Source organism: Semicossyphus pulcher, unplaced genomic scaffold, assembly GCF_022749685.1.
Source record: "Semicossyphus pulcher isolate SPU_LCO1_2020_fin unplaced genomic scaffold, fSemPul1.0.p SCAF_7, whole genome shotgun sequence".
In the NCBI taxonomy this organism is placed as follows: domain Eukaryota; kingdom Metazoa; phylum Chordata; class Actinopteri; order Labriformes; family Labridae; genus Semicossyphus; species Semicossyphus pulcher.
Window position 1 is genome coordinate 7953884 of NW_027211748.1, and position 26588 is coordinate 7980471.

At 43.6% G+C, this 26588-nt stretch overlaps 1 protein-coding gene across 1 annotated transcript in view; it reads left to right on the plus strand.

Annotated features, from left to right (window-relative positions):
- The window catches only part of LOC138611684 (SPRY domain-containing SOCS box protein 4-like), an 82842-nt gene that overhangs the window by 3079 nt on the left and 53175 nt on the right, over positions 1 to 26588 (plus strand). Inside the window, exon 2 of the mRNA XM_069684871.1 lies at positions 20245 to 20343. The gene's annotated coding sequence lies outside the window, so the exon portion shown is untranslated. The remainder of the gene's footprint in view (positions 1 to 20244; positions 20344 to 26588) is intronic.

Here is a 26588-nt window from a genome sequence, read left to right on the forward strand (position 1 = left end):
TTATCGCCTGCAGTCTAAAGACTAAAGAAGTTAAGACTAAAGAAGTAGCGGACTCGCTGCTCGCTCGCCCGGTGACAAAGCGGCGAGCCAACACGTAACGGGAAACGTAAAATAACCAGTCTTCTCATCACTACGCTCCGCTGTAATCTCTCCGGGGAAAAGCCAACAACTCCTGACTCTTGCATACCAACAGTATGTTTACTGGCTGACAATTAAATAAATGTTTGATAAACACTGAACAGGCTAACAAGCAGCTAAAGCGAGCACAGTATACCTGCTACGTAGTACTAAAAATATTTCAATACAATAACACTGGCATTTAACTCACCGAAAAGCTGGAGCTCAGACTTCTTGCACGGCCATATTATTATTATTTGTCCAAACTTTGAATGAAAAAATCCCCTTAAGGCTCCATCAACACAAACAGGTGAAGTTAAGTTCAGTGACTGTTTCTGTGTTGACGTCTAGCAGACAGCCAGCAGGATCCACCTGTCAATCAAGTGAGCCGGCCCCTATAAACAAACTCAAGAAACTCAAGAAAGTACCTGGTACCTAAAACAAGTGGAGTCAGGCCGAGTTATTCCATTCAGTGCAAAGAGGCAAAAGCTCACAACTCGTCTGTAAATTGGGCTTCAATTTAAAATTAAAATCTGAAAGGCTTTAAGCGATAACACTTTTCTCTTACACTTGAAATAACAGCTTTAAAAACACACTTTTGCTCCGGCAATTTTCAGCTAAGTTGCACACACGTTCAAATTTTAGCCTCTTCTAGTCTCGGTACTCCTTGTATGTTTCTCTGTCCTGCTGCGCTCAGCTGTCTCCCTCCTAATCTGTTTATTTTTCTGTCTTTCATTGCAGCTTTTCCCTCCCTTTTTAAAAATCTCGTCTTGTCCCCTTTATCCCTCCACAGGGACTAATAAGCAGCGTTATGAGTCAGTGTGTGGAGAGAAGCAGATGGGATTCAGATAAGGTTTTTAACATGGCTTTGTCTTATCACACTTATCACACCCTGTCACTGCTACTTAAAGTGAGCAGATAGCGCCTGGCATCATGCATACAGAGGTTAAAATCCTTCAGCTGAGATAGAGGAAGTTCTGTCTGAAGCATGTTGCAGTAATCCCTGTACAGAAGGGTGCCAGTGATGTCAGAGTGCTCATTTAAATGCAGTGATGGTCGACTTATCTTGGGGCGGTCCACAACACTAACTCAGCGTCTGCTTTCTGTGTGTCACCGTGCTCATCACTTAGGGTAACATGAGGCGATCTGGTGACAAGACGTACGAGCTGCTTTGCATCAGCCATCATTATTTTTAATGACTTTATTTCCCCGCCTCCCCCACTGTGCACTGTTGTGCAGAGTACCACAGGAAACAGGCTCTCACAGGAAGCCGGCTCAAACATCTGAACCTGTGAAGCCTCAAATTAGACCAGATGAAGGTACAAATAGATCTCAGAGCGTTTGTGATGGTGAGAGATGCACTGTGGTTGGCAGGAGCAAAGTGTCAGAGTGGGGCTTTGAAATGATTGTGAGCTATCTATCAAAGGCTAATTGTTGTGTTTTTTATTATTAATTTATAAATGCTTTAGTCTTTGCTTGGTTTATCTGACCGGCAGTCCAAAACATCTGCAAATCCTCACACTTGTGAACCACTGAGGTGTACTGTTTGGCAGATTAATCAGTGCTAGTGTTTGTGGATTGAGGGCGATGTTGGCGGGTCAGTCAGCTGGGAAGGCCTCAAACTTTTGCATTGAACATCATGAAATTTAGAAATATCCCCGATAAGATTAATTGCAATAACTCTTCATCTTTATGTACAACTTTTTTATATGAGTCTGTAATGTTCTGATCATTTTCTGGAATGCCTTCTCTAAAGAACTATGTCTAGGCTATTTGTAGTAATATAAAGTATAACGGGAACGACTGGAGCTGGTGCCTATCACAGCTGTCATTGGGCGAGAGTCGGGGTACACCCTGGACTGATCGCCAGTCAATCACAGGGCTGACACATAGAGACAGGCAACCTTTCACGCTCAGACTACGGGCACTTTTAGAGTCACTAATGAACCTAACGAGCATGTCTTTGGACTGTGGGAGGAAGCTGAAGTACCCGGAGGGAACCCACGCATGGACGGGGATAACATGCAAACTCCACACAGAAAGACCCCCAGGCAGGGATTCGAAACAGGAACCTTTTTAAATGGTTAATGAATTTTAATATAGCTGAGGCAAACCACATTTGCCTCAGCTATATTAAAATTCAATATTAAAATTGAATGCCAATGCTAACACGCTAAACTAAAGGTGTAAACATTCTCTTTGTCCCAATCCAGGGGCTGCAGCCTTTGAAGGCTGTATCTGAAGGCCGATTGCGTCACAGCGGCGCGTCGAAGGCCGTCCCAATTTGAAGGCTCCTTCAGATGCGGCCAACAAATGCACCTTTTTTTGCCCGGGTGTATCCTTCGCGGCCCACCGTATCCTGAGATTTAATGCGCGGCGATTCAAACGAGATGGCGGACTCTTACGTGGCCGAAAAAATAAACATTTAACTGTAAAAGTGTTTTGTTTCAACTCAATCGAATAGCTGCGTTACATGTTTACAGAAACGAAAGGGACCTTGAAAGTTACGTGACGTTAGATATGCTAGCTAGTTAGCCCGCTAGCTACCTGTTGCTCGGCGACAGGAGCAGCGTTTGGTGACACAAGGGTAAGGGCGGGAACAGCTGGTGACGCAAACAGGAAATCCTCCTTAGACCAGGCCGTCTCATCTCAGCTCGGCTTTAACTTTCTACGCAGGCTACGAATGACCTCCGTAGACCGCCTCCTTCGAAGTCTGCAGCCCCTGGATTGGGACACATCTAGAATACATTAGTATGTTAGCATTGTCATTGTAACCATGTTAGCATGCTAATGGAGCTCAAAGCAGCACTGTGCTAATTGCTGCTTCTCAGAGCCACTAGCATGGCTGTAGGCTAATTTACTGTCCATTGTCTCAGCTGCATATAAGGTAGAAAGACGCCTCCTGACTGTTCGTCTGTCGGTCATTTACATCTCTCTGTCCCGAACAACATGCAAATATATGCGTCTGAGACGGGCAGATGGAGTGGCTGGTGGATTTATATTCAGCAGCCTTTTGTGAAGTCAGTGAGGCTGCTGAGCTTACAGAAAGGCACAGGGACACACTCAGGGTCACACGCACACATACACACACACGCGCACACATACACACACTTATGCAGATGTCACTCAAGGAAAACATCCCTCTCATGCACTGCTGCGCTCAAAAATCAATGACACAACGCTGCAGAGAGAAACAGGACGAAGATGTGTTCCTCGCCTAACCTAAATGCAGTGTACACACTTATATGTTTATGTCTGTGTGTGTGTGTGTGTGTGTGTGTGTGTGTGTTTTGCATGGTTGTGTGTCTGATGACTCACAGGCTTGGACAGGATTGCACATGTAGTAAAGCATTTAACTGTAATATAGACTAAAGAGATGTTTTGCGTTGTTGTTTGCAGCTTAATACCGCTGTATCTCTCTGTGGTTTGGCTCGCTTAGCAGTTGTTTCAGAGCGAGGGTGATGCTGCGTGCCGTCATCATGTGTGATATGTGTCATTTTCTATAAGAAGGATTGCAGCGGTGAGTCGTGTTTGAGTTGGAGGCCTCTGGGGAGACAACAGGAAACATGAAATCATTAGTGTTGTGACAAACACACCTTATGTCACCTCCTCATGCCCCGTCTTGTCATGAATCATTTGGCTCCCCATCGTTACCGGATCATCTCGTCTGATCTGATCCAAAGTTTGTACCCTCTTTTACTTTCTGGAGAGTGAAGTCGGCCGAACGGAGGGATTCTCTGTGCGCTCATTTGCATATAAATGACAGCAGCGTCTTGAGGTGAAATGCTCCTGCTCATTTGTCATTTTAAAGGTGATTTGCTGCGTTGTTTGTGTGTGTGTGTGTGTGTGTGTGTGATTTAGAAATTGCTCTTGTCTCTTCCCTGTGTGTGTCAGTGTAGCGGCATTACGTGTCAATGTGCCGGGACAATCGGCTCTGAATTAGCTGCAGTCTGCGGCGTGACTTCACGGCTTCCAGGAGAACATCTGATGGCTTTTCCTGCTGGATAAAATCAATTGACTCATCCTGGAATGTAAAGCAGGCGCGTGAGCGTTTTATGGCTTTTTGTAAATTGTGAGGAAATGCGATGGGAAGATAACTCAGAGGGTGTTAAATCTGCGTGTGGAAAAGCAGCAAATCTCTGGCTGGAGTTTGCTTAATTGTGGTTTAGTGAAAGAGAAAAGTAGTTCCTGCCAGAGCGTCTCTCTGAGAGCTTTGAAGTCCTCTCTCGTATCATCTCTCATTGTGTTTGTAACAGGAATCCTGGCTCACTTCTCCAGCTATTTACTTAGAAATCCAAAAATAGCGCAGACAGCACTCTGAGCCTGCTTACCAAACGTCATATCTGCACTAATATTAGATGTGATATTAGATTTGTCCTCAGGCTTTAGAGGGAAGGGGGATGAAACCTGTGACAATGAGACTTTTTTTTACTGTCACATAACCTGAGGGCGGATCAATCATTTTAATAAAATTGACAATTGTCAGCAATTTTCTCTTTTTTTTCCAACAGTGAGAAAAGAGAGAATCAAAAGAGCTTTCAAGTCTATATGGTAAACATTTGGCTACACCCAGCAGTTACTTAGCTTAGCTTAGCATAATTGGGGAAGATTGCTAGCTTTGCTCTGGCAAAAGGTACAAATCTGTATAAAAAATATGCAACAGTGTAGATGACATGGGAGTGAAGACCTTTGCATGAGACAGTTTTTATGCTTTCCAAAACCAACAAACAATTTCTGCCACTTCGTTGCTAATGTTTGTCCAGCTGTACAGCTGTGAATGTTAGCAGGGTTTGAACCTCTCTCAAAAGTTCTTACCTTTAGGGCCTGTGTCCACTAACGCTACCGTTTGCGCTGGCAGCACCCTGGACCTCAATTTCAGAGCGCTTCTCGTCAGTGCTTACTGTTGCTAGGTTACGAAAAGCTGCCTGGCAGCACTTCTGTTTCACTCGGTGGTGATCGTTTAGTCGCTCTGTCTGCTTAATATTTGCTTTTATTCTGTGAAATTTCATAAAGAAAAAAGGAATCGTGTCCTGGCCTTAGCAGCAGCTCCACACCTGGAAATTGTATGTTGATATCTAAAGTCCCGCCCCTTCTTGATTTTGATTAGTCTGTGAGGGAGAAATGACATTGACGAGCGTGGCGTTCCAAAAGTTGAACTATTTTCAACTGAGAGCCCTGCGACAAAAACACAGCTGACGCGGAAGGCGTTTTTGCGCTGAAACGCTGAACTGCATTTGTATAGAAAAAAATTGAAGTAGGTGCTGCCAGCACAAAAAACGCTATTAGTTGTAACAGACCCTTACACAACTAGTTCCATCATTAATGTGTGTTCAACAGAAGGAAACGCCATGAAAGCCTATCTTTGACATGAACATGAGCACTGAGTCTGTCTCGTTGTGAGCATTAAACTTGTGTCTGTGTTGCTCAGCAATTTCCCCGCCAAAAGGCTATTTGGTTGTGCGGTCTCTAAGCAACTGTGTTGAACCTTTTCTGGCTTTTTAAAATATACAATTATTAGTGCTGTCAAAATTAACACGTTAATTACTTTGAAATGTGAAAATAATGTACGCAGTTAACGCAGCTGTGTTTACTTCCTGTGGCAGTTCCTCTCTCTCCCTCTAGGTGATATTTTCTAAAAAGCGACTAGCAACACATTCAGCATCTTTTTCAGACCAGTGAAATATATCGTATTGTAATTAATTCCCATGTATGCTGCTCAGAGTAATCACAGTTCATGGCTCCTCTGCCAACAACACAGGAGAGAATCTGTGTTTAAAGTTGAAAAGATGAAAGAAAATTTCCTGATTTTACATTTAAATACCCATATTACAAGCTTCAGTCTTAAGAAGAAAAAAAGGTGATTAATCACAGCAAATTGTGCAACTAATTAGTTAATTTTTTTAATCAATCGACAGCCCTAATAATTATAAAATAACATTTTAGCTTGATATGGAAGCCGAACTGCCGTCAAACTCACTGTATCTGTAGTTTTTGTGCGAAGCTGGACCAATCATAGCTGATGACATCTGAGGTGCAGCGGTGCACAGTTTCTGGGGAGCTGCTGGTCTACCTGTGGCGTGCCTACTGTGTAGATACAAAGCAAAGTATATGTAGAGCATGAATCATGTGTCTCATCACCACTACCCTCCTATGACAGGAACTTTAGTGTTAGCACTTTTACTGTTAATGAATATGAATGTAGAATCAGTCGCGCATGACTGGATATTAAAGTGTTGTAGTGTTTTTAGTGAACCACTCAGTAACTCCCCTGTGGGAACGCTTTAAACCAACAAATCTGCAGGATCCAGATTAGATCAGTCAGGAGCGAGTCAGCTCTGATGTCAGCCTCAGTACAGGTTTGGTTTTTCGCCCAGCTCTACTTGGCAGATCGAGGGACCGCAGAACCAGGTACAGAAATAACAGGTTATTGATTCTGACTCTGTGGACTGTTGAGGCAAAGTGATTTCTGCCCACAGCTGTCGAGGAGAATCAACACTGTGTCACACGTGTATCCATCCACCTGCAACTAGTGCGACATCAATCAGGATCCCAACAGTGGACAGTTTATTGATTATCAGCTTGTTTGCTTTATTACTCACGCTTGCAGAGCGCGCTGCGTATCAAATGAAGCATCTCTTTGTGGAAAGTTTTGTTTATAGTGAAACTGTCTGTTTGTCCTGAACAAAAGCTGTGAAATCAGAAGTCCTCCCAAGCGTCTGTTTTGGACGGCAGAACTGTGCAGCACCATTGATACTTCTAACACTCCGGGACAGCGTGTTTAAAAAGTGTGAGGGCATTTCCCCTCCCTCTCTCTCTCTGTCTCTCTCTTTGTCTCCGGCTTTTTTCCGGCCATAATTACAGAGCTCATGAAAGCGTTTAGACTCTCATGAATATTTAGATCTTGGAGGGGAAGTGTCAGGGGAGACCCATGTGTGGCTGGTCTGCCCTAATTATGGAGATGGGGCCTCCGCACGCACACACAAAGAAAAACACACACACTTAAAAATGAGGAAGCGGGGCCAGAAAATGATCAAACGCTTCCAATTTGGGAAAAGTTAATATAGGCTTAAACCGAGGTATAAGCAGTCTGCAGAACTGGAGCACACACACAGTAGGGAGATAATAATAGCACAGCTGGCTGTGGCTTGCAGCTGGTACTTTCTGCTCCCTGTTGTTTAATAGTGAGCTAATGATGGACACGAGCCACTCAGATTAGTCAAGGGGAGTGTGTGTGTGTGTGTGTGTGTGTGTGTGTGTGTGTGTGTGTGTGTGTATCGAGCAGTCAGGTTTTTTTCATGTCGTGCTTATTCGTGGCAGGGGTGAACAGAAATGTGACTCATTGCCTCTCTGATGGACACCATTGAGTCAAGGCGAGGCAGAAGGGGGAGTCACGCTTTCTGGCTGCAGCAAACTGGAGAGGAAGGAAGGAGTGCATGAACAGAACCGTACAGAAATACAAACTAATCTAATTAAATAGAGCTTTAAGTAAAATGGAAGCAAAAAAAAGAAGGAAGAAAGAGACAGATTAGGGGAAGGAAAACGGAAGGAGAGACTTTCCTGTGTTGGAGAGAGACAAAAAAGATGGGTGAAAAGAAGGCGAGAAAGAAACAAAATGAAAGAGACGGGAAGGTGCGAGAAAAAGAGTTCTGCATTATGAAAGAGGCTTTTATTGTAATGAGTCATCTCAGAAGACAGGGAGGCTGCTGAAGGATGAAGGTGACGGTGAGAGAGGTGTTAGGAAAGATGGGAGAAAGACCTTCAGCAGGGGAGGAGAGGAGATGAGACGTGAGGCGCATCGTGGGGCTGCAGGTGGTGCTGATGCCTGTGTGGAAAGGTGACAATCTAAACGCAACATGTTGAGTCCCAGAATAGAAAAGAAGATGATAATATAAATGATTCACGGCTGCAGCTGTAGTGTACATACTGTGTTTTTATAAATGTGTAATGCTCACACACTGATGGTGAGATCAAGGGTTAGAAATGCTCCCCGAGGCTGCGTTCACATTAGCATGTATGACTGTGAGATCAGAGCAGATTCAACAGCTTCATTAAAGCCTCTTTCTTTCTAAAAATGTAGAGTCTGTAGGTGGACTGGATTATAGTACAGAAAGTCTTCTTGTGTTTCTGTTTGTAGTACGTTTGTAGTCTTAATAGTATTAACCAATCACGTATCAGCAGGCTTCGATTCCTCACTTTAAAAGTAGTTTTCTTCTCCTCTTAAGGACAGACAAAACTTGCATTTATACTTTTTACTAATCTGCATCATGACGTTGAAATTTTGGCAGAGGTAAGACATGTTCATTAAAGTAAATCACAAGAACAATGGTTTCTCTCTTCAGGTTCATACAGTGAAACTGAAACTCACCACAAACAGATGAACGGACGCTCCTCCGGGGGATTTCATGAACCACGAAATGACCAAATGCCGTTTAGTTTGCCGACATATCTGGAGGGACTTTTGATCTGAATGCACGGTCACCTCTCAGGTTGCTAATTTGACTGTAAACAATGCTGCACATGGAAAAGGAAGTACAGAAGTCTGCCGTAACTCCAATAGGGCTGTGTCGGCAGACGAGAGCTGATGGGTTCCCAGATTGGCTGTTTGCAAGCCAAAATACCCTCATGGTCATTAAAGCTTAATTTTTCTGTGTCAGGTGTCAAAATGTCACCATTGGCCCCCTAGTGATATTAAAGTTATAAACTCGAAGTTCTCAGTTTCATTCTATTTAGCGGCACCTTGTGGCGATTAAAGGCATTGCAAGCGCATACGTCCCAGATAACCAGACGTCTGCAGTTGGCTCCCTTTGTCACGGTTGTAACTCTTGATTTTCCTCGCTGACGGTCGCTTTCCTTTTCAGACTGTTTGCTTCGTCTGAGCGTCGAATTTGTTTCTTTTTCTTTGGATTTTCACTTATTTTTGAAGTTGTATCTGTAGTCATCCATCTTTTCTTTGTTTGTTCAGCCATAGTAGATTACTGTTTACTCGCAACACTTACAGAGAGCGGAAAAGCAGCCGCTTAGCTCCGCCTACCCTCTCTGACAGACCAACCACTGCTGGCTGATGGAAAACGCGTCACTAACTGGGTGCCGCTTGTGATTTTGTCCATGAATGTCGCCACAGACACCCAGTCTGTAATAACACTATATACTGCAAATGCAAAGGCTTTCATCAGTGGGCCATAGACTCAATCACCATTGTGTTACCTCATTCAGATAGAGACTTAACAGACATTTATTTACATGACAATCTTTGAGATTATTACTTTAACATAACACATTGTGCTTGCCTGTCAGAATGTGTCTTTCAGGTGGACTGTTAAGTTGTAATTAGGACAGAGAAAACTAGTCTTTTCTGAAAGCTCCAATAAATCCAACCCAACCTTCATAGTGCAAAGCAAGGGGCGTCTCATGTAAGATGAGTCAGTTGTATCATTGTTGAGTTAGTCGAGTGAGGGTTTAAATACACTGCACTAACTGTTATTAGCATGTCAATCTCGTCAGTGTTCCCATCTTCCCCATCCGTCCCATGTGACAGGAGCATGAACAAAGACAATACCAGAGTTTGTCTCTCCAGCGAGGATGTCTGGATACTTCAGGATATCTGCTGCTTCTGTTACATTAAACGCTACACTTACTTGCACCTTTCAAAGTGTGTAAACCCTTCTGCTACATTCACCCTTTTACACACACACATCCCATTCATACACTGGTGGCAAAGGCTGCCATGGAAGATGCCAACCTGCCCATTTGGATCTAATACAGCTCACATAACGACGGCTTTGCCTTCTGGAGCAGTTTGTGTTTTAGTGTGTTGCCCAAGGACACTTCGACATGTGAAATCGAGGAGAGGGGATCAAACATCTTCCAAGTATTTACAACCTGCTTTACTGAGCCACAACTGTCCAGCATCTGTGACCAACAGATGCAAAGATGGTCCGGGATAATAATGACTCATCGCCCAAATATGTGTTATAGCAGATAGATTGATTCATAGCAGCATCCAGACGATCCGCGAGCAGATTTCCATGACAACAAGTCTTTACTAACCGTCATGTCAGTGTTAAATATCTGCGTCAGAGCGGGAAGTTCTCCCAGATATCTGAGCTCTGTGGTCACGACAGGAGACCAGACCCGTCTCACCGCCACCACGTGGGAGCTTTCATCGGGCCACTTCACAGCCCTGCGAGCGGAAACCAGACCACCGCCTCACACTGTGAAGGCACGCCGTACGCACACACACACACACACACACACACACACACACGGGTATGACTATGAACACAGGCAGACAATCAAAGACAAACGCACGTGTCAGAGCCACTTAGAACAGACCACAGTTTGATGAGCTGTGTGCGTGTGTGCCTGTGTGTGTGTGCGTGTGTGTGTGTGTGTGTGTGTGTGTGTGTGTGTGTGTGTGTGTGTGTGTGTGTGTGTATGAGAGACAATTGTTTGGCAGTTAGTAATCACTTAATCACATAATAGCAATCATTGTTCATCTCCCCACAGTCAGTGCACAGGACGGGCTTATAATGTCATTCAGCAGCTGTGTGTTTATGAATATTTATGTGTGTGTGTGTTGAGCAGAGAACGGCAGAAATAATGTATTTATTCATACTTTATACTTCTGTTTATTTATATATGCAGACTATTAACTGGGAACTGAAATGCAAAAACAACTGTGTGTTTTCGAGAGTCTGTCTCGTCTGTTTTCGCCTTTCTCTGAATTTTCTGATTTGGTCCAATTTCAAATGTCATGAGCGACTTCAGATAGTTTGAAACCTGAGTTAATGGACATGTGTGTGAACCTCGAGAGGGAAAAGTAGTAGCTGTAATGAAAATGTCAAATTGTGCTTGTCAGATATCCACCCCCAGTCTCTCTGTCAGAGACTGATTTAATCTGGCAGCACAGGCGTAAGAAGGTGGATATTGGCGTCTTCTCACAGGCAGTAAATACAGTGAGAAACCAGCCCTGTGCTCGGATTGATTTCCACCAATAACTGCATTTTGGACCCATTGTGAGATCAGGTTTATTCAATCTGATGTGAGTACGTCCCTCTTTACTAACTCCCTGAATTCCCCCAAATCTCCCGAGCGTGTTGTGGTTTTATTCATGTCAGAGCTCATCTTCATTCACGCTGCAGATAAAGTTTCATGAAACTTTCTGATGACTCTGGAGGGCATGTCATGAGATGCACTGGCCTGATTTGTCCTGACCGCTGAATCATCCACCCACTCGTCTTTCTTTTGGAGTCGTGTCGATGTCCACCTGATGAATGAGTGTCTGACACTCGCTCTCTTTTAGCTCTGCTTTGTCGTTTTGGTCTCCACCACCTGCTGAGGGAAGAGTGTGGCTCTCTGGCTGCTACATGTTCCACAGTGTTCACCAGCTAGTTGCTAACCACGTCTGTCTGCTGGTTAATGTGGAGCTGTCGTAGTGTAGAGGTGGGGATCGCAGCGCTACTCACGATACGATACGCGATACATGGCCCACGATAACGATGATATCACGATACAGCGATAATTGATATACTGCAAGACAATCACATAATGATACATCACGATATCTGATTTATTTCTTCTGTTACTACCTCCGATACCGGCTCAGTGGCGTAACATCTTCGCACCACCATTACACCTCTGTGTCTTCTAAGGGCTTTTTACATTACCAGTTCAAGCCGGGATTATTACGCCTCTGTTATGTTCTGTCTTCCATGTAGAACGCACGGAGGTGGAACGGTGGGGCGAAGTCGTTCCGCCTCTGAGCCGACATCGTAGGTAGTAACAGAGGTGAAACAGAGGCAAAATGGCGTCTGTGTAAACAGCAGAGCCGGCAGGGCGGAACAGCGCCGTGTGTGTGTATTTGAAGCACGCCCTGTTTGTTTACATCAGTGCCGCCAGAACGCTATTCAAAAACACACACTGGGGCGGCTTTAGGCCGGCGTTGCGTGGTCCAATGTAGAATGACAAAGGTGGCATGAGGACGGAGCTTCATTACAGTGCTGATGCAGAACCGCAGTGTACAAGAGGCTTTTGTTTGTCATCACTCTGCCTTAAATGTTGTTTTGCTTCTTTCTGAACGTACCTTTACTCCTCTTTGTTGCTCAAGAGAAGAAATCTCTCTTCATACCATCTTTGTTTGGTTCAGTGAACGAACATAACATTTTCTCATGTTGTCTTGTTCCTGGAAAATGCGATTCAAATGATCTTCTTCCTTCTGTATTCTTGACTCTGACCTTCAGCACGCTGCTCGCTTGTGGTGTGTGAGCTTTAAATTTCACTACCAGAATTATTTCCAGCATCAGCTCATCAATCACCTCCTCGATTAGAGGAAAAACATCCAGCGTGGCATTTTCACCCATCTACACATTCGATAGTCTTAAAGAAAGCACTATACTCAATTTAAGAAAAATAAAGTATCTGAGCTCTTAGAGAAAACTCAGAACAGAAGCGGTGTGTCATCCTGTCAGCACTTTGAGCTTTAAGTGCTGAAGTGATTCTGTGTGAGCGCGGTCTGTCTGCGAGAGAAAGAGGAGAGAAAGTACGCTTATAGTGGAGGACTACAAGATGTAATCGGAAAATGTGTGTGAGTGAGAAGCATGAATGAGTGTGAGAGAGAGACGGAGAGACAGAGAGAGAGAGAGAGAGAGAGACGGGTGAAAAGCTTTTGCAATAGATAGAAAAGGGCAACAAGTTCACACATTATAGAGAGCATCCCTTCTATAATTTATTCATTCATTCATTTCTGTTTTTCATTAAGCGTGGATCTGGGTCACAGGAGTGTGTGTGTGTGTGTGTGTGTGTGTGTGTGTGTGTGTGGACAGATGTTACGCTGGGTCAGACACACACGAGGCCGTGTGCAGATCAGTGGACAGATGCTGGAGAGGACGCAGGTACAGAGACATGCAGGCAGACAGGCGGGCATTCAGAGAGACAGACATATGCGAGGCAGCTGTTCCTCCTCTTCCTCTCCGCGGCCCCGCAGTCAGACACCAACAGGTGTTCGCATCAGATGACAGATGCCGACAGTTTGTGGAAACGTGACGTGTCCTCTGCAGCGCGAGTTTGCTCCAGGGCTTCAGACGCGGAGCTGATCCGCGTCTGTAACAGATCTGAGCCATCGCCCTGAATTAGTCAAAGAAACAGGAGGTGGCCGTGAAACAGGAGAGACTGTACATCCAGATTACTATGTGTGTGGAAAGAGAGGTAGAGATGGCTTGGATTACATTACCAGGATAATCAGACACTCATTTGAGAGGCGCTTAGTAGTTTTAAAGTGGAAATGTTAAAAGTTTGTTAGTTCAGTTTGAATATTTGCTTCATGTTTACGTTTTATAAGAGAGCAAATCGTTTTGAAAACACATATTGGCAGATTTCTTTTCAATATCTTTTACAATTTTTTTTACATTCTATACACTACATCAATTAAATGTCATAAAAATACTCAACAGATTATTCATTAATGAAAATAATCCTTGCAGCTTGATGTGGATGCAATGTTGGGAAGTTTGTGTGTGTCTGGCTGTAGGATGTTTTATTTTTACGTTAAAAAGAGAACTGAGTAAATGGACTGTACTTATATAGCGCTTTTCTAGTTGTGCGACCACTCAAAGCTGCTTTTACACTACATGTCACATTCACCCATTCACACACTGATGGCAGAGGCTGCTACGTAAAGTGCCCAAGGACACTTCGACTTGGAGCCTAAGGGAGCTGTGATCGATTGAAAGATGACCGACTCTACCACTGAGCCACAGCTGGTGGTACAGTCAACAATGGACATGTGCATTCATTGTCCAAAGAAATCATTAAACATCCCTGTGCTCAGGAAAGTCTTATTGGAAACGTTGATTTAAAGTATTGAAGACTGGCTACCTGCTGCATTGCTTGCACTAATACGACTTTATTATTGCTATACTATTCCATTTCCCTTCCAGAAGCAGAGTCCGGACATTAAGTGTCTTTTTTTTCCGCTTAAAGCAACTCAGAGAAACTTCTGTTTTTGTGTTCATTTTGGCGCCCCCTGTGGACAAAGCTGTTTGTTTCTGCTGATCCTGTCATGGTCCAGCATGATATGAGAAAAACATGTGATGTGAGATTATATTGTTCCACTTAGGTTTAGCTCGGTTGGTAGAGCGGGCGCCCCATGTTTATCCTTCTGTTGCCCCCTGTACATTTTGTCTATTTTCATTACTTGAGTACTTTATTTGATTTGCCTCTTTTGTGAGCTGCTGGAACTAGTAAATGTCCCCTGCGGAGGATCAATAAAGAATATCTTATCTTATTGCAATAACAATATGAAGTGCAACATATAAACAATTATTAAAGAGTGCATATTAGCTGTAACTGTTCTGAATGTTTTACACAACTCCTGTGTTTGCAACATGTCCCTCCTGAAACCAAAATAAATCCAAAAAGCTGCTGTTGTTTTTTTCAACCACTGAATTGACACAAATGAATCAGAGCGTCGCTGGCGGCGAGCTCGGGCTTCATCTGATCGCATCAGGATGGTTTACACCTGGGGCTCCATCCAATGGGTAACATTTAAGCATATGCTGTGTGATAAAGCTTGGTGTGTTTAATTTAAATAATTTGACTTTTTATAGTTATTTTTGGCCTTTTATGCCAAAATATAAATTATTATAAGAGGGAGAGTGGATGGTGTTGGAAACAGGGGAAGAGAGAGAGGGGACGACACACGACAAAGCCCCGGTGCTGCCTCATGGAGGACTGTCGCCTCTGTATGTGGGACAGGCAGTCTAACCGCTGAGTCGAGCCAAATCATTTTTCTTATTGATTGTGATAAATTCAGACTTTTGCAATATGTTTATTGTGAATGCTCATGTCGCAATAAGGATGAAATTGCGAGTTTATTGCACAGCTCTAACTCGGAGTTGTTCTTGTTGGCTTTTGTAGCTCATATAGAGGCATCAGTATTAACTTAACTCGATTTCATAACCGGCTAAAAACTCCTCACAGGAGGTTTAAGGTAATCCAAAAGCTAAGTTGCATGAGACATTCTGCCTTTGACTTTTTCTTAGAGGATTAGTAGCCGAGTCAAAAGCACAACAAAGTCCTAAACGCGGTCTGCTACAGCTCTAAGTGAGTTTGTTACACAACTGAACTGTGCTGATTGAATTGAACGCTGGATCCCTGAACGTCCATGGTCTGACGCACACAAGTGTTCTGTGCTTACGGTGAGGAAATTGTCCAATATCCTGCCGGTGCTGTAGATATTCTTTTTGGAGGGAGAGCTTGCTGCCGTCACATAATGGAAAAATTCCCGGTGTAATATTTCTCCTCATACGGGAGAGCGGCCCTGGGGAAATATTTGGTCCATTCAAGGAGGAAGGAGGAGGAGAGGACACATGACGGAGAGATGGAGCGATGAGGCCGAGCGGAGGAGAAATGGAAACGATGGAGCGGATGATAAGAGGCTCATTATTCTGTTTCTATTTCTGTCTCTCTGTGTCCTCCTCACTTACAGTGGAGACCTCCTCTCTGCAGGCGTACATCCTATCTGTCGCCTGCACGCCTGTCTGTCTGCATCCATGTGTGTGAGTCTGTAGTTGTCATGGAAACATTAGATCTTCATAGCATATGAGGATGTCTTCAGTGGGGTTGGTGTCTAATGAGCCGAGGTCTTTTGTTTTCAGAGGGAGATCAGTTTGACCTTTGACCTCAGCAGTGCAGAGAGCAGTGTGAGTGTTTGAGGCTTTCTCTGTGTCTGTTACTCGTTTCTCTCTCACCTCATCGCAGCGAGCTCTGCCTTCTTTTGACACGCCAGCAGAAAGCTTAAACGCATCACTTGGCACTTGTGTTGAAATGTTTGCTGACACGCTCTTCACACGGCTGCTGCTGACTTTGTTTCTGCCAGTTGGAGAGAGAAACAAGGTCGCTGTTACGCACACGATCTGATAATGGATTTTCAGAAGATTCCAAAATGTTTTAAATCAGTCAGTCGACAAAATAAAAGAAACATTTGAAAAGTGCTCTTAAAAAGTTCTGAGAGCCAGACATGATGCTGACAAATAGCTTTGCTTTTGTCTTCACAGCAGCCCAAACCCTGAAATCTTCCGTTTATGAAGATATATAACTATAAAACAATGAGCAGGTTAGACTTACCAATTGATTTTATTTTTTTAAGATAATTTTTTTGGCCTTTTATGCTTTGACGTATGGAGACAGTGGATAGTGTTGGAAACAGGGGAAGAGGGCGGGAGTCGAACCCGTGGCCTCCGCATCGAGGACTGTAGCCTCTGTATGTGGTCCTCTGATTTAACCACTGAGCTGAACTGGCACCCAAGACTTAAAAATGTTTAGTATTTAGTATTCAGTAAGATACTACTCAATTAATGTTGTCCTTTGACTTATTATTTCAGCACTGGGAAGCATTCACTTTCTAATAAGCTGAGAGTCGTGCCAGTTTTTTCATCTAAGTCTTCTCTAGGAAGCAAATCAGCCCGTTTCACACAAACAGTTCCAATAATCCCTCTTTAAACTTCTCATCCCAGCTCAGTTTCCCACAATCCTTTGCCAAATTAATGTTTGCTCAAAAGCGTCTTCTTACAAAATCTGAGTAACGTTGCGATTCAGGTGTTTACATGTGAAACAGATCTTTAAACAGAATTTCAGATCTCTCACAGCCGATATATTGTATGATAGAGAAAACATTGCTGGGGGGGGGGGGGGGGGGGGGTTACACTAAAGCTCACATGCATCACAAGCATAGTGAGGCAGAGAGGTTTCACACACAGTGGAGCAGTCTACACTTTAACCTGCTCATCTAAAACACCTTTGAAATATAAAGAGGTTAAAATTTAACCCCGTCCTAGACTTACAACGAGACTGTTGCACTGCAGAGCTGCTAATAACTGAACTAACCTCTCACTCAGACAGATACAATATTGTAAGAGGTATTGAAGCTGAAGAGTTGCGGAGTGAAATTTGGTATTTTGGACAACCATGCTTCCAAAGTAAAAGTCCCTGAAATGTGACAGGAAATAAATGTGAGACTGTCAGAGGACGAACATGGACGTATCTCTGATGAACTGTCGGCACAGAAGATGAGCGATTGCTTTAAAAAGTTTCTGCTTCTTTGAAAAAAAAGTCCAGATTATCAAACAGATGTTTGCCACGACTCCCAAAGTGCATGCCTGTAAGAAACCATCAAAATGTCTTCATGTCTTAAATGTCTTTTTGTATTAATTTAATGTTTATTTGTAAGCAAATAAACCGATGCCACACGCCACAGCATTCATAGCCTTGGCTAATTTGCAATGTCTTTAAAATAAATAAAATCAACAACAAATACACAAGAGGCAATACAAAACAGACTCAACAACAATAAAACTGATACAACAATACAGGATACAAAATATCATATATTACTATTTCATTTGCATAAGCCACCTAAAGCTGAGTCCAGCTCTGCTGTGGGTCAACGTCAGATGAATGAAGTGACTTGAATTAAAGCCATGAAATGTTTAAAGTTTGCCTCTGCACTGATTCTCACCTCTGCTGGCTTCTTCTGCAGTGTTACAGCAGCTAAGGCTGTCTACTATCCCAAACTGATTAAAGACATGTGATTCCTCATAAACAGATATCATAACCATGTGATATTGTTGTATTATCTAAGAGTTAATCCTTGTGTCCATACTGAGACACATTAGGATCTAAATGAAACCTTTCACAGGATCGCGATCGAGTCCCACGTTGCTTTATTTTGACAAACTTTAAAATCTGTGTATTGGTTTGAGTGTCAAAGCAGAGCAGATACAAGCAGGACTCTGATTGAGTTGTAGAGTAAGACAGTGTGTTGGAGAGGTCAAGGCAGACAGAGACAGACAGTGAGTGACACCTGCAGAGGGCTGCTAATCCCACTCTAAAGTAGATTACGGTAACAGCCTGACGCTGCCTCCCGGCCTGTCTGCAGGACATGGAGCTGCTGTAAGCTGCTGAGTTGCTGCGGGCGGACACACTGCTGGCTGAGCTGCTGCGTCGAGCAGAGAGCTGCTGGATATCACTGAGCTCCTCTCTGAACTCCTCCACTCCTCTCTGACCCGCCTGTCATCTCAAAGTGCCACTTAACCTGCTGACGTACATGTGCGTGTGGCTGCTGTCACTCTAGTCAATACTGTGTGTGTGTGTGTGTGTGTTGTTGAGTTATTAAGTTGTGTACATGTAGGGTCATGACATGAACATCAATAATAGTACATTTACTCTTTTCCAAATACACACCTCAGAAGTCCTTTCTGAAAAACACATTACATCACGATATCTGATTATCTTCTTTGGCAAATACATTTCCATTCACGTCACCCTCATTCATGTCATAAGCGCCACCGTGAGGAGTCATGAAGTAGTGACGCGGTGAGTCAAAATTGCAGGGAAGTCTGTTTAGAGCACCGGATATTTATAAATGGAAATATCAATATTTGGATCCAGCCTATCGATAATTGTACTGCACAAGTCAGGATGACGATATATTAAGGTATTGATATTTTGTCCGACCCCTAATTTATTGATTTATTTAGGATACAAATTTTCTAAATCTTAAAGGTGCCCTGCAGGGTTTTACCACTAGTGGCGCTATAGAGCACTGTTTTTATGATTGGGAGGACAAGGATGATCGACAATCGATGCACTAACAAAGAAAACAACACGTCATGACCAATTACTGTATATATAGATGGAAGATGCGTCTCCATCTGCTCTCATTGTACAAAAGTGAAGCCAAGCCGTGACAGGCGCTGCCATCTTGCAATAGTGATGTCATTTGGAGCCAGAGCTGTGCAGTAGAGATCGGCGGGTGGAGGAGCCGTAGCCACTTCCGCTAACCAAAACACACACTTAAATTACTGAAAAAAAACCGTCAAAGATCCCGCACGCAGGCATATTTGACAGCAGAACAGCTTCTTGTGTTGGTCTGAAGCAGATGTTCACAGATATGTAAACTTTAATGACTGTAGTGATTGTTTTAGTTACGTCTCCTCTCACAGTTCCTCCTCTGTGTCAGTAAAATGAACACCTGGACCGTATGTAAATCAGCATGATAATAACTAACTTGACAGAAAGCATGTTTGAGGATAATGTATTTAACATGTATTTTGATTTTATAGTTTGACTCATGTCCCATCTGTTAACATGGAGGAGGCGGGCTTTATGATCTATACTGTAACCAGTCAGCAGGGGGCGATAGAGATGTTTTGGCTTCACTTTCATGTCGTCCATCTTTTTATACAGACTATGGTCCTAACAGGCAGGCATCAATACTGCTAGCCAGCAAACACGGGTGTTAAAAACTGAGATTTCAAAAGATTCAGAAAGAAGCAGCTTTTCAAATATTAACCTCAGCGATACACACGATATGTTACGTAAGAAACAGTAAATGTAAGCAGAAACTTTGTTTACAAGAGAATTCAGTTGAATCCCTTTAATCTTAGGATAATAATGAAGGTTTATTCAGATCTTTAATTTGGTTTTCGGATGATGATCATGATCGTCAGTTGATAAAGATTTTCTGATAATGAAATCTGCATGGCCAGGAGTTATAATAATCAGCAGCGTTCAGCTGTTCAGTTTCACCTGTTCAGGACCAGAGAAGCCACAGGTGCTCTGGTATTATGGTTACAAATAACATTTTGTTATGACATTATTGCACCTCCGCTTTTCTGAGTTACACACCAACAGGCAGACATGTTAACTCAGCGAGTGAGACAGATGAAAACACACGCATCAAACCTGAGGGGGGAAAAGACCTCTCTGTGGGCCTCGACAGCATCACGGTCACACAGTTTGACAACCCAACAGAGTGCATGTCACACCCTGTGACAGGGCTAATATCACATTTTGTAAAAGGTCTCTCTGCTCAGCGAGACAGGCGGTAAATGGAAAATGTGAAACTCTGGGCTGATGGGAACTTTCAGCGCTGCTTTAGCTGACAGGTTTAATGACCCGATGTGACACGGTTTGTGAGTGCACAACACTAAAACGATGAAGGACGACGCTGGAAGGATGATAAAAATGTGTGTGTGGAAAAATTCAGGAGTCAGTGTGTGTCTAAGTATATCTGTATGTTTGCTGAGTGCAGTCCTGATGACTCTCTCTGTGTGTCTGCTTTATTGACAGGCGACCCTGAAGTCTACGTATTGGTCTAACCTTTCACCTTTGGCCCTCGTCTGGACACACACACACAGGATAAGGACATGTCAGAGTAGACTGAAGCCGGTAAGGTGCACTGTGAACAGGATTTCAGTCATGACATCATTTCAGAAAGTTCAAAGTACAACAGCTGGAGGCTCTCTGAACCCAGCAGGAGTCGGGGCAGCAGACTGATCCTGGAGGCCTGGAGTTGATTTTAAACACACACATAAAGTCAAGTTTTGCTGTGTAGGAATGATTTTCCACAAACATTTTGTTTGCGACAATATTTATCAATGTTTGACAAGAGATAAGCATTAATCTGTTCTGCCGTTTCTGTGTGATAGTGGAGGATATGCCTTTAGGCCTCCGTACCTTTCCTTTTGCTTGTCTGTCCACCAGCGTGTTCATGTGCCTGTGCACATAGATAAGTTATATCTGGGGGTCAACCAATTACCTCCGTCTCCGTCGCTATTTCTCTATCTGATCGTCTGCCTGCCTGATTCTGACCTGGATTCTCGTTTTCGAAGCAGTGGCTGATTCAGTAGAAAAACAGCGAGTGCAAACATTCTGCACAGATTTCACACAACAACCACATGCACGTGTGACGTGGACTAGAAGCACACACACGTAAGGTATGAGGTGCAGATAAAAAGTGGTGTGAGGATGCTGAGTGTGTGTCACTGAGGTCTGTAAGATAATATGTCCTGCTAAATGAAAGATAAGCTGAATTCACTCAGTATAAAACGCTCATACATACAGTAAAAGGTAGTGCAGTGAGTCTGTGCAGCACACGCAGCATATCTAGGAGAGGAAGCCGTGTGCTACAAGCAATTTAGTTTTTTTTTCCATCCCTGTGGGAACCTGCTATGTATTGCAATATGGCAGTAATGTTCTTATTGCTGCAGCCTGAGCACACGCTGAATTTACAATGCAGCTTTCTGGTGACACTTACAACCTGTGACCTCGCTGGTTGGCCAGTAAAACAGATATCTGATACTGATACAGACACTGAGTGCTCAGCTTTTGAGCTGCTGGAAAGAATGTTTAAAAGAGGTGGACATACCGTGGTCATCATGGCGGTTTTTGGGGTTCACCAGAAATGACTGTTTAAAAAGGGTTAAAACACATTGCTACACTTCTATTCTGATTGCTGTGGTAGCAACTTGTCAATCACAAGGAAGCCACACCCTAAAGCATACTCTACTTTATCATGTATTTAACTGTAAAAGGGGTCATGATTTACCAAAATAACACTCAAAACTAACAATTGAGACCAAAAACTTTTTAGGAAACATTCACCTTTCTCATAGACCAGCCCCCTGCTGGCCGTTAGACAGAATGCAGGTTTAGGTCCTAGGCTTGTGTCCACCAACGGCGGTTTTTGCACTGGCAGCACCCACAACCTCAATTTAAGGGTGCTTCTCACCAGCTCTTACTGGGGCTGGGTATTGATAAGGATTTCTCGATTTGATTCGATTCGATTCACACCAACAATTGCCAGTGTCGGCGCTTGGGCTGCACCATGAATCACAATTATCACAAGCATTATTGCAACAATCACATTGCAAAAGTCTGAATTTGAAAAGAAATCTTGATATTATTTGTAAACCAGTTGTATATATCTCTTATTTTTATTTATTATTATTTTTTGTGTATTCCTATTTCTATATTCTTACTTCCCTTCTTGCTACTTGTCTTATCTTATCTTATCTTTCTTATCTTATTTTAAATTATTTAAAAAATTAAAAAATCCAGGCTTTCTCACTAAGCATGCAGAAGTTTTACCTCTTGGATGGAGCTCTGTGTTCGATGGCCGTGCTTTCCCACAATTTTGACGCGATCACTTGAAGCCTGCGCTCGCTGTCAGCGACCCTCTGATTAATTGGTGTCAATTTAGAGGTGGAAAAAACAACAGCAGCTTTTTGGATTAATTTTGGATTCAGGAGGGACATGTTGCAAACACAGGTGTTGTATAAAACATTCAGAACAGTTATAGCTAATATGCACTCTTTAATAATTGTTATCTCTATATTGAACAATGTAATCGCTCATTGCAGAGTTTTCTCATTTATTCAGGCCTAGTCAGCACAGATGTGTCCGTGGCTGTAATGTAAGAGCTTTAGACTGATGATATAAAACATGTTGGGATTCTCTGCACATGTTGTCCGGACGCCTTTAATGGACGGATTTGCTCTTCTATGAGACGTTTAATTGGCAAATTATACAGAGATGTAATGAGAGTCTGCAATCAGACACTGAATTTATGTGCTTTTCTCCCCATCTGTGGGTGAGAGACAGCCACCTATCACAGGCCGATCTGTGTGTGTGTGTGTGTGTGTGTGTGTGTGTGTGTGTGTGTGTGTTTGTGTGTGTGTGTGTATTAATGATTTAGGGTCTCTGTGGGACACTGAGGGGAGGACTTGGCACGTGGCAGCGAGAGGTCAGCAGTGACAGACGCAGACCAGCAGATGTTGGAGAAAAAGGGGGGAGGAGGAGGAGGGACCGAGAGACGGGGGAGATGAGGAAGAGGATTGGCAGTTAAAAAAAAAAATTGTGGGAGGAGTAGGGTGGCGAGGGATTGATGGATGGATGAGCAGAGATAGAGGAGAGGGAGGAGAGGGATGAAGGGCTGGAGGGAGGGTAGTGAGGAGGAGGAGGAGGAGGCCATTGGGGCAGCTGAAATAGGTTTGAAATATTAAGAAGAGAGATTATTTTGAAAATGCTGATCTACTGTAAACAGGAAACATTGACATATGATCGTCACGTGATCTCAGGCCTCTTATTGTCATGTGAAGTATTTTAGAGAACTTTGAAATGCTGACACGCTCCATTTTTCTCACTTTAAAATAGCTGGCAAACATTGCAAAATTCAGGTTGGTTGAATCTGGATACGACTGCTGCTTTAAGTGGGTTACAAAGGCTGAATAAGAGTTTAAACTGCAGTCAGACAAGGTGAGCGCAGATGGCAAACTTTGCACATTTAACTCAGGGCTTTCAGATGTGTCTCTATTGAACACGTGGCCTTTTCTAAAGAGTGTGCTGCACAAAGAGCGCGGGGCAGACATGATACCTGTGACAGTGTAATTGAGGAGCCTGAAAGAGAAGGGAACGCGGCGTGTGTGCTTTGTGTTGCACAAAGTGGCTCACTCGGAGAGCTTTCCTATGATGAAACAAGAAACAAGAAAGGTTGTGTTTTAATGGAGGGAGAGAGAGAAAGAAAGAGAGAGAGAGAGAGAGAGAGAGCAGCAGATCGCTGTCTGTCCCTCCTGCTGCCTCCATTTACCATCATTGATTGTGCAGCCGGGCTGAATTAATGCCTACCTGCTGTACTCAGATGGCCGGCATCTGTATCGATGTGTGTGTGCGTGAAAGAGGGAGGGGAGTGTGTGTGTCTCAGTGAGCCTTTCCTTTGTGTTCACACAGTACGACAGCTGAATGTTTGTGTCCTCGTTGTCTTATCGATGTCCTCACAGGCAAAGACGAGGACGACCCTCTGATATGAGGACACTTTCAGGCGCTGCTCCTTTAAGGGCTCTCATGGGGCGAGGAGGTTTAGAGTAGAGATGAGAATAAAGACTAGATTTAGGTTTCATGGTGATTAAAGAAAGGTTGGTAAGAGGTTATAAAAGGGTTAGGGTAGTGTTGAAAGTATGTGTATATGCTACAATCTATTGTCACCATCAAGTTGTGTAAGATCATTACTTAAAGGCAAAATACAGGCATGAATGAATAGTTCTGTATTTTTAGACAATTTTTACTTATTATTACGGGATTATTACGCCTCTGTTATGTTTTTTCTTCTATGTAAAACATAACAGAGGCATAATGGTGGGGCAAAGTCATTACGCCTCTGAGCCGGCACCAGAGGCGTAACAGCGTCAGTGTAAACAATGGAGCCGGCAGGGCGTCACAGCGCCATGTATTTGTTTGTTTACACCTTGCCCACGTTTTGCTTCCGCAACGCCGGAACGCAATGTAAAAACACACACTGGAGCAGTTTTACGCTGTGGTTGCTTGGTCCAATGTAAAATGGCAAAGGCAGCATGAAGGCGGAGCTTTGTTACGGCGCTGTGGCGGAACCGCAGTGTTAAAAGGGCTAAAGACTGGAAGCAGGGGCAAACAGCTCGGCTCTGAACAGCTAACTTTATCTAAAGGTGATACAGTCTGTCTGCCAACACCTCTTAAGAGCACAGATAAAAAAACAAAACAAAAAAAACCCATGTGTAAAATGGATAAAATTGCCCAGCGGGTTATGTCAGGGACTACTTTTTGGCAGTGGCTTTGTGGTGTGTCTGACGAGTCTGTTAACCACACAGAGGCAAAAAGCTTCTCACAACCGGCTGTAAAAATGCAGATATTGTCCATCTTTTCATCTTACTCTCTGCAGAGAGAATCAAAGCAAACTTCCCAACGTATTAAATTTTTTTTTTTAAATCTGAAGGAAGCATTTACAGCTCAGGATAGAAAATGAAATTAAAGGTTTGAGATAATTTGGTTCCTCGTGGTCAGAAACAGCTGATCGTTTGAGCAGAAACTCACCTCGTCCAAACAGGCCGTGCCCCGCTCGCTCTTTCTCCCTGCCATCTGTACACAGTAATTCTACCCTCTACTGTTTCTCTTTTTTACTCTCCTCCTCTTTCACTCCCACACTATCCTCACCCTTCACCCCGAGGCTGCACATATCAGACCCCTGTTCCTCCCACTTCCTCCCTCCTGCACCCCTGTTCACCCCGTCCATCCATCCATCTATCCCTCCCTCGCTCCCTCTGTCGATCTCTCTCTCCCCTGGGCCGTGCGGACAGTTGGATGGCTTTGTGTTTGACACGTGTGTTGGCAGAGGGCAGCGCGCTCATGCACATATACATACACATACACACACACACAAATGCACACGCACGCACACACACACACCTCCAGTTTCTATTGTCATTAAGCTGCTCAGCTGTAAGGCCCCTGGCCCTAATTCTGGGTGTGTGGTGAGGACAGGCCCCCATTGTCCTGCAGATTAACTCTCTCTATCACTCACACACACACACACACACACACACACACACACACACTTACTCCAAAGACCCCATGGGGTCCCTTAAGTGTGAATGTGCCTTGAGGCAGAAAATCAGGGGGCAATTTACGGCAGGGTCCAGCAGAGAAGATGGGGGATGTACCGCCGGCTCAATCCTCCGTTTGAAGCTTTTATGTCAGACTGTATCTTTGTCTCTTTATTCAGGATGATAGAAGTCAGACGGAACCCCTTTGTTATCCAGGAAAAGACTTTTAAACTCACACGAACATACTGAGGGTACAGACATCACTCTCGTACAGTAAGATACACAGGGCCTGACACTCAGACTGCAGAAAATGTTGCAGAAAACAGGCTAAATCCAGCATATTTCCTATAGTAGGGGACATGTGTCTGCAAAAGACATGTACAATTTTAAATGGCCAACACATTAATTTTAGTGATCACTGGTTTGTAGCAAAGCCTCTCGAAGCTAAAACCCGGAAAAGCCTCTAATCCGGCAGAATGAGGGGGCTGAGTTTGTAGGTTTTATATTTTAAATGCAAATTAAACTGTAAATTAGCAGCAGTGAAATAATGAACTGAGCCTTCGTACACTCGTACGTACACTCAGCTGATCCTTTAATATCAGTGCAGCATCGCCAGGTCGTGTCTCCTGCCGATATTAAAGCACCTAATTGGCCTTTTGGATCAGTTGAAACACTCCCTCAGCAAACAGGATTAAAAAACAGAACCGATGGGATTACGGCAATTAAGCTCCAACAACAACAGCCATGAATTTAAATGTTTTATATGCACACAACTGCCTTCAACACTAATAATGAACAACTTTCAAATTAAATTCTAATTTTACAGGGAAAACAGTCCATTAGCTGAACTCGGCCTCGCAGCGTGACTGTGCAGCCTCACATTCTCTGACCTCACTTCAAAGCCCCCTCCTCTACCTGTGTGTATTATGTTAAGCCTACAGTGACTGCTTACATTCAAAACCACTGACCTACATCGGCTGCTGTCTAGAATAATGGCGACTCAGTTTGAGGTTGGTGTGTATGCACATGTATGTATGAACTCTGTGTGTGTGCGTTTGTAGGGCAAAGGTAACGGGTCTCACCCATACGTCTGCTTCAGGTGATCCGTAGCCGCCTGTGTGTTTGTACAGATCTGCACATTTCCTCTTTCTAACTTTCGGTCTGAATGAGGCCAATTGACGGGGTTTGACGTGTGCACTCTGTGTGTGTGTGTGTGTGTGTGTGTGTGTGTGTGTGTGTGTGTGTGTGTGTGTCAGACTTTTTTGCATGCCCATGTATTTT